General features: G+C 36.4%; 1 pseudogene; it reads left to right on the top strand.

Annotated features, from left to right (window-relative positions):
* The first annotated feature begins 4,621 nt into the window (after nucleotides 1-4,621).
* Nucleotides 4,622-5,075, top strand: LOC114632382 (annotated as a pseudogene).
* Nucleotides 5,076-5,985: the final 910 nt, after the last annotated feature.

Genomic DNA, 5,985 nt, shown 5'->3' with positions numbered 1-5,985 from the left:
CTAAGAATTTAAGAGATGTCAACTAAGGTTAATTGATCTGTGTAGACTAAAAGTGAGCCTTGTACGATTGTTTATGGGTATTCTAAAGCATTAGTAGTTGAGTAGAAATTCACTTTCGTAAAGAATAATTAACTGCTATCACACATGACATAGGCCATAGTTGAGATACTGTCTCCATATATTTTGCTTTTAATAAATATAAAGTGATTTTTTGTCTCTTTTGATTAATACTGAATGAAAGTCTCTTTTATTAAATATCAGAATGAATACTCAAGCTTGCTCCTTGGGGATTTTTTTCTTGGAAAACTTGTTTCCATTTCTTTTTAAGAGATAATGTCTATGTTTATTGCTAATGAGTGTTTCTTGTATGAAACACAATGATGAATACTGTTTTCACTTACATTCTGTTAGTCTAGGTCTTTTTATTGGCAACTCAGCACATTGAGCTTGAGAGAGATTAATAACCGGCGATTTTTATTTCAATGATTTTAGATTTAATGTGTGTGTTTCTGGGGGTGGGGGAGCTCTTCTCTTGTATTTTCTGGAATGGGATAAGTTATTTCCTTGGATGTAACTCTCCTCTTTGGTTTGAGTAGGTAAGGATGAAACTGATCACATTGATTTTATTGTACCCACTGCTGGACCAAGTCTCTTAGACTCCATAAGTAAACAGAGCTTAACTTCTAAAAATAAATATTCAAATATTAATTAACTCGATCCAAACTGCACAACAATTTTAGACATTCTTACACTGAGACTTATTACAGGGTATATCTGTACTCTTTCACACAAATGTGTACTTTTGACTCTGAGATAGTCATGAGATTTTAACTGAGAGAATCATAGTTCCTGTGGATGTTAGGAGTGTCCTGATATAAGAAAATATAGGTATAACTTAGGCTGTTGGAAAATATAAGTAATACCACTCATAAGAGTATATTTTCTATCCTAAATGCAGTGCTTGAGATTTAGGAGAAAGGACATGGGATAAATAAAAATATAAATTTGCGGAAATTTGCCTGAATAATTATACAAAAATTTTGGAACACTATGTCATTCCTAGCATTCCAGGATGAGCATTTATCTACCTCATTCCATTGAAGAGGTAAACTGTGTGTTTCACTTTCCTATCTATTCTAGTCAACATCTAAATTTTCTGGTCTTCTACAAAGATCTCTCTTTCTCTCTTTCTCTTTCTTTCTCTCTCTCTCTCTCTCTCTCTCTCTCTCTCTCTCTCTTTCTCTCTCTATCTCTGTCTCTCTCTATCTCCGTGTGTGTGTGTGTGTGTGTGTGTGTGTGTGTGTGTGTGTGTTTGTGTGAGTGTGTGAGTGTATACATATGTTTCTGTGTCACTATTTGGTTCTGTTCCTATTGCAGTGTATAGGTAGAGGTTGGAGGAAAACCAGTTAGGATCATTCTCCCCTACAACAATGAGGGCCAGGACACAACTTCAGGTTTGTCAGGACAAACCAAAACTTTATAAGAAAAAAAGCTCAAAGCTGTCTCTTTTCTCTTTCCACATCTCTTATCAATTCAGATAATTCATTGAGCAGTCTCTCTTGACTCTGAAGCCCTAGCTGTGCTTCTCAAGTATTCATATGGCAAAGGGCTCACTTCACAAACTTTGCTAGTTGGAGATGGAGTGAGCAAAGTCCTCTGAGCTACAGTTCTCTATCAGCTGTTGTGAAGACAGGTTTTCAGACCAGTTCTTTATAAATTTTGGGCCCAGTGCTAGTTGAGCACAGCTGAGACCACACTGGATTTCTGACTCTCAGTTCTTCATTTTTATAGTTTAGATTAAGGCATGAAAAATGGTAGAAACATTATATTCAAAAATTGAAACAGAAAATATATCGTAAGAAAAATGTACATTCACAAAAAAATGTTGCCAATGGATACTAAGTTTGCAGTCTAGATCATTACTCAGATTTAGGACATGTTATTAAATAATCACAAAATAAGATACAGATGACAGTGCCTTTCCATGAATCACTGTTAATAACTTTACTAATAATCACTGCATTATAGTTTTGTTTTACCTATTTAACTAGTGGAGACTCCTGATTTTAACTTCAGTTGCATATGTTACACAACTTAAATCTATTTTTCTCATGAAATTATAGGATTATATTCCTCATATTAGGGGAGAAAGTAAGAATCTGGAAGTTCAGTTGTGAAGATATACATGTATGCTTCCTCTAATATCCTTAGTACGAATTAAAAACGGATAAAATTATTGAGCTTCAAATGGCAATAAGTCTTAATCAGGATTATTATCTTATCATTCAATGTTTTGAACAAGAGAAGCCAAATGAATGTTTAGTTACAGGATGATGTCAAGTATGGCATAAAGCTGAAATTATAATGTAAGGGATAGATGCATAAGATCATAAAATGTAAATCTTCATAGAAGAAAAAATCAACTCCAACATATACCAAAATGTGAACTGAGTTGAAAAAAATGGTAGTGAAATTAGATGCAGAAATCCTTTGCAACAGAGCCAATATTTTATAAGGTGAAAGCCACACAAGTATAAGGGTAGTTCTGTATGGAACAAACTTTCTTTTTTTACATAAAGTTACAAAGGAAATAAGTGACCAGGAAGGAGAGAGAGAGAGAGAGGAAGGAAAGATAAAGAGAGAATAAAAACATAAGGCATGCTAGGCTTAGTGGAGCATGCCCTAAATGACAATACTCACTATGATCACAGATTTCTCTCTATCTAAGGAGTTCCAGGTTAATCAGGACAAGGTAGTGAGACCTTCATTCCAACAACTTCAAAAACAGCAGCAGCAGCAATAACAAACGAAAGCAAAATAAAATACCAAAGGAAGGTACAATTTATTCCTAAGAAGAGGTAAAACTAATTACAGGAACTGATTGCATTCGATTTTCTGTTCATTTGTGTAGTTGTGGGAATAGGTCCTTTTGTTCTGAAAACTCTGAATTGTATCATATCTGATTTTTAGTGCTTAGGAAATAATGATATGTGACTCCTTATGATGTAGGATTATAATGTATTGTGTTTGCACTGCCTCAACAATACATATCTCTCTCTAATAGGAATAATATTTCTTAGTGAAATTTAATCATATGGTTGCTTTCAATTACCGTACAAATTACTTCTTACCAGGGCTTAATTTGTTGCTGCCTCCTGAAGACATCCCCCTGCTAATGTCCACAGTTATACTGGGGCCACATCTCACAAAAGCTCTGTTTTCAAATGGTCAGAAGATGCCACACATGTATTCCATCTTTTAATAATACATACAAGTATTAAGTAGTCAGACTTAACCTCTAAGAAGAAAACTTATAAACCATTAAACTTGATAGAATTGTATGCAAGAATCCAGAACCCAATAAAGTATGTGCACAGACTTAAGAGCGGTTGAGTGGTAAGGAATGGTCAAGGGGAAACATGGATCACCCCGGAAAAAAAATAATATTTATTATGTAGACTACCTGGAGGGTGGTGGGGGTTAGAAAAGTAAGGATGATGATGGGAAAGATGGATGAAGTGAGAACATCCTGGGAGAGAAGACAGGAACTGAGAATCTTAACAGATGTGAGACAGAAACCTAGAGCAATGGAACCTTCCTAGAACCTACAAGGATGACCGAGTGAATATTGCAAGTAACAGGGAACATAAATCTTGGACTAGCCATTTCACGTAATAAGTCAAACCCTCCGGTAGACAGAATGGGTCCCCATAATGTTGCCAAAAAGTATCAACCTAAAATTTGTCCTGCATGCAAGATATTCCAATAAATGTGGCACAGATGTTGTGGATTGTTCAAACAATGACTAATCAAATATAAAACCAAGATCACTAGTGAAAACCTATGTCTGGCAATGCCTACAGGTCCAGCAATAAGATTCTAGGTAGCCATAAGACCTATCATAGAGCAGAGTCAGAGTGGCAAAAATGAAATAATGATATGATGTCTAATAATATTCTGCTATACTCAGAGACAGGGCTCTAGCATAGTAGCCAGTAGAGAAGAATTAAATAGGAAAAGATGTGAGCAGATTCAGGGACACACAACAAAACATTATTCTGGGATCACACAATACTTCAGAAGATGTAAAAGAAGGATTGAAGTAGGCAGAAGCTCAAGGACACCACAAGAATATGGGCCAACAGAATCAACAAACAGTGCTCATAGAGACTCACAGAGACTGATGCAATAATATCAGACACAGCATTGGTCTGCACTAAGCCTTCAGTCTACATACTGAAGTTGTTTACCTTGTAGGTTTTGTGGGACTTCTAATAGTGTCATAGAAACATTTCCTGACTCTATTACCTGCTATGTGACCATTTTCTTCCTACTGGTTTGCCCCGTTCAGCCTTGGTATAAGAGGTTAGTCATAGTCTCAATGCAACCTGCTGTTCCATGTTTGGTTGATATCACTGGGAGCTCTATATTTTTCTCAATGAAAGTTGGGTATGTAGTGACTCTGAAGTAAAATGAGTGCAGTTGGTTGGGAGTAGAAATCTGGAAGAATTCTGGACATGGAGCCTGTGGTCTGGATGCATTTTATAAGAAAGAAAGTAAAGTAAAAGTAACAAAAGGAAGAAGTTGAAGGTTGACTATAGTTAGAAGTTAAGCTTAAGACATGCCTGAGATCCGTAGGTCCCTATGATAAATGCAACTAATAAAAATATAATTTCCTCCTTTTCTAAGGCTGTAGTACAGGGAGCTGTGGTGGGAAGTTGGGCTTAGCCAACACGTACTCCAAGTTTATCAGTTTCACGCAGAAGCTGGCTTTGGCTTGGAATTCAGAAGCCGACACTCCACAGAGGTTAAAGCTGGTTTCCACGGAAGCACTGTCTATCATATTTGCCACATCGACAAAACTAACCTCCAGTGTGACAGCATATGATTATGCTGGAAAGAACAAAGTTCCAGAGCCGCAGAAGTTCTTCAAGAAGGCCGTTGGTGTGCCCTTCCACCTGAAAGGAGGCCTTCCCCACAAAATGCTTTAATGGACCACCATGGCTCTGACCTTGGGAGGTACCATCTATTGCTTGATCACCCTCTACATGGCCTCGCAGCCCAAAAACAAATAAATTTGCCTGTGGAGGTCTGGTTCAATTTTTGGCACAAACACTTTGGCTTTTCACGTTTCATGGTTTTCCACTTGGATAGTCTACTTACCATTTGCAAACAAAGGAAAAGATCAGAATACACTGTTTTGGTTTGTTTATGGCATGCAGATGGCCTGTCAGATGTCAGAGCTTTTGTTTGACAGACAAAAGCCAGAGTACAGGCATGTGAAATGAGGGCTTGTTAGCCACCATGTGGATTGCTCTGCCTTGCAGAAAAATGTTAATAGATATTTTTGTCATATATTAACATATTTATTGGGTAGTTTGTTTCAAGGTTTGTTTGACTCGCCCAGATCTTAAAGAAATATGTGTTTGTTCCATCATGGGAAATGTCAGTGTTACTCCTTTATACAGCTGTATCATGAATTCTCCTTTATTAATGCTTTGGGTTTTGCTATAATTCACTTGACTGCTGAATAAATTAATTAAAACAGAAAAAAATTTTCATCTGGGTGGAGAAATGTCTAAGTGGTTAAAAGCACTGACTGCACTTCCAGAGGTCCTGAGTTCAAATCTCAACAACCACATGCTAGCTTACAAACCATATGTAAAGAGATCTGATGCCCTCTTCCAGTGTACTCACAGATATGTAAATAAATAAATCTTAAAAAAATATAACATCACCAAAATAAATCAGTCTATACCACAGCATCGCATCAGAAAAAGATTAGCTGTATAAAGTCCTTCTGGAAAAATGGTTTGGACTTTTTTAAATTTTAAATGCATTTATTGTAGGCAAGAGAGAAATGAAGAGACTCCTAGTATTAAAACATGGAATGCAATTACAATTTATTCGCATTCAGATCAATAGAACTAAGTTTAAAATAACACATCTATCATTTATGTAGCAGTTGGATACTTGTTTACTGGT

The sequence above is a fragment of the Grammomys surdaster genome, unplaced genomic scaffold (genome assembly GCF_004785775.1).
Source record: "Grammomys surdaster isolate TR1022 unplaced genomic scaffold, NIH_TR_1.0 373, whole genome shotgun sequence".
Taxonomy (NCBI): domain Eukaryota; kingdom Metazoa; phylum Chordata; class Mammalia; order Rodentia; family Muridae; genus Grammomys; species Grammomys surdaster.
The sequence above is the reverse complement of the archived record's forward strand: the minus strand, read 5'-3'. Positions and strand labels throughout refer to the sequence as shown.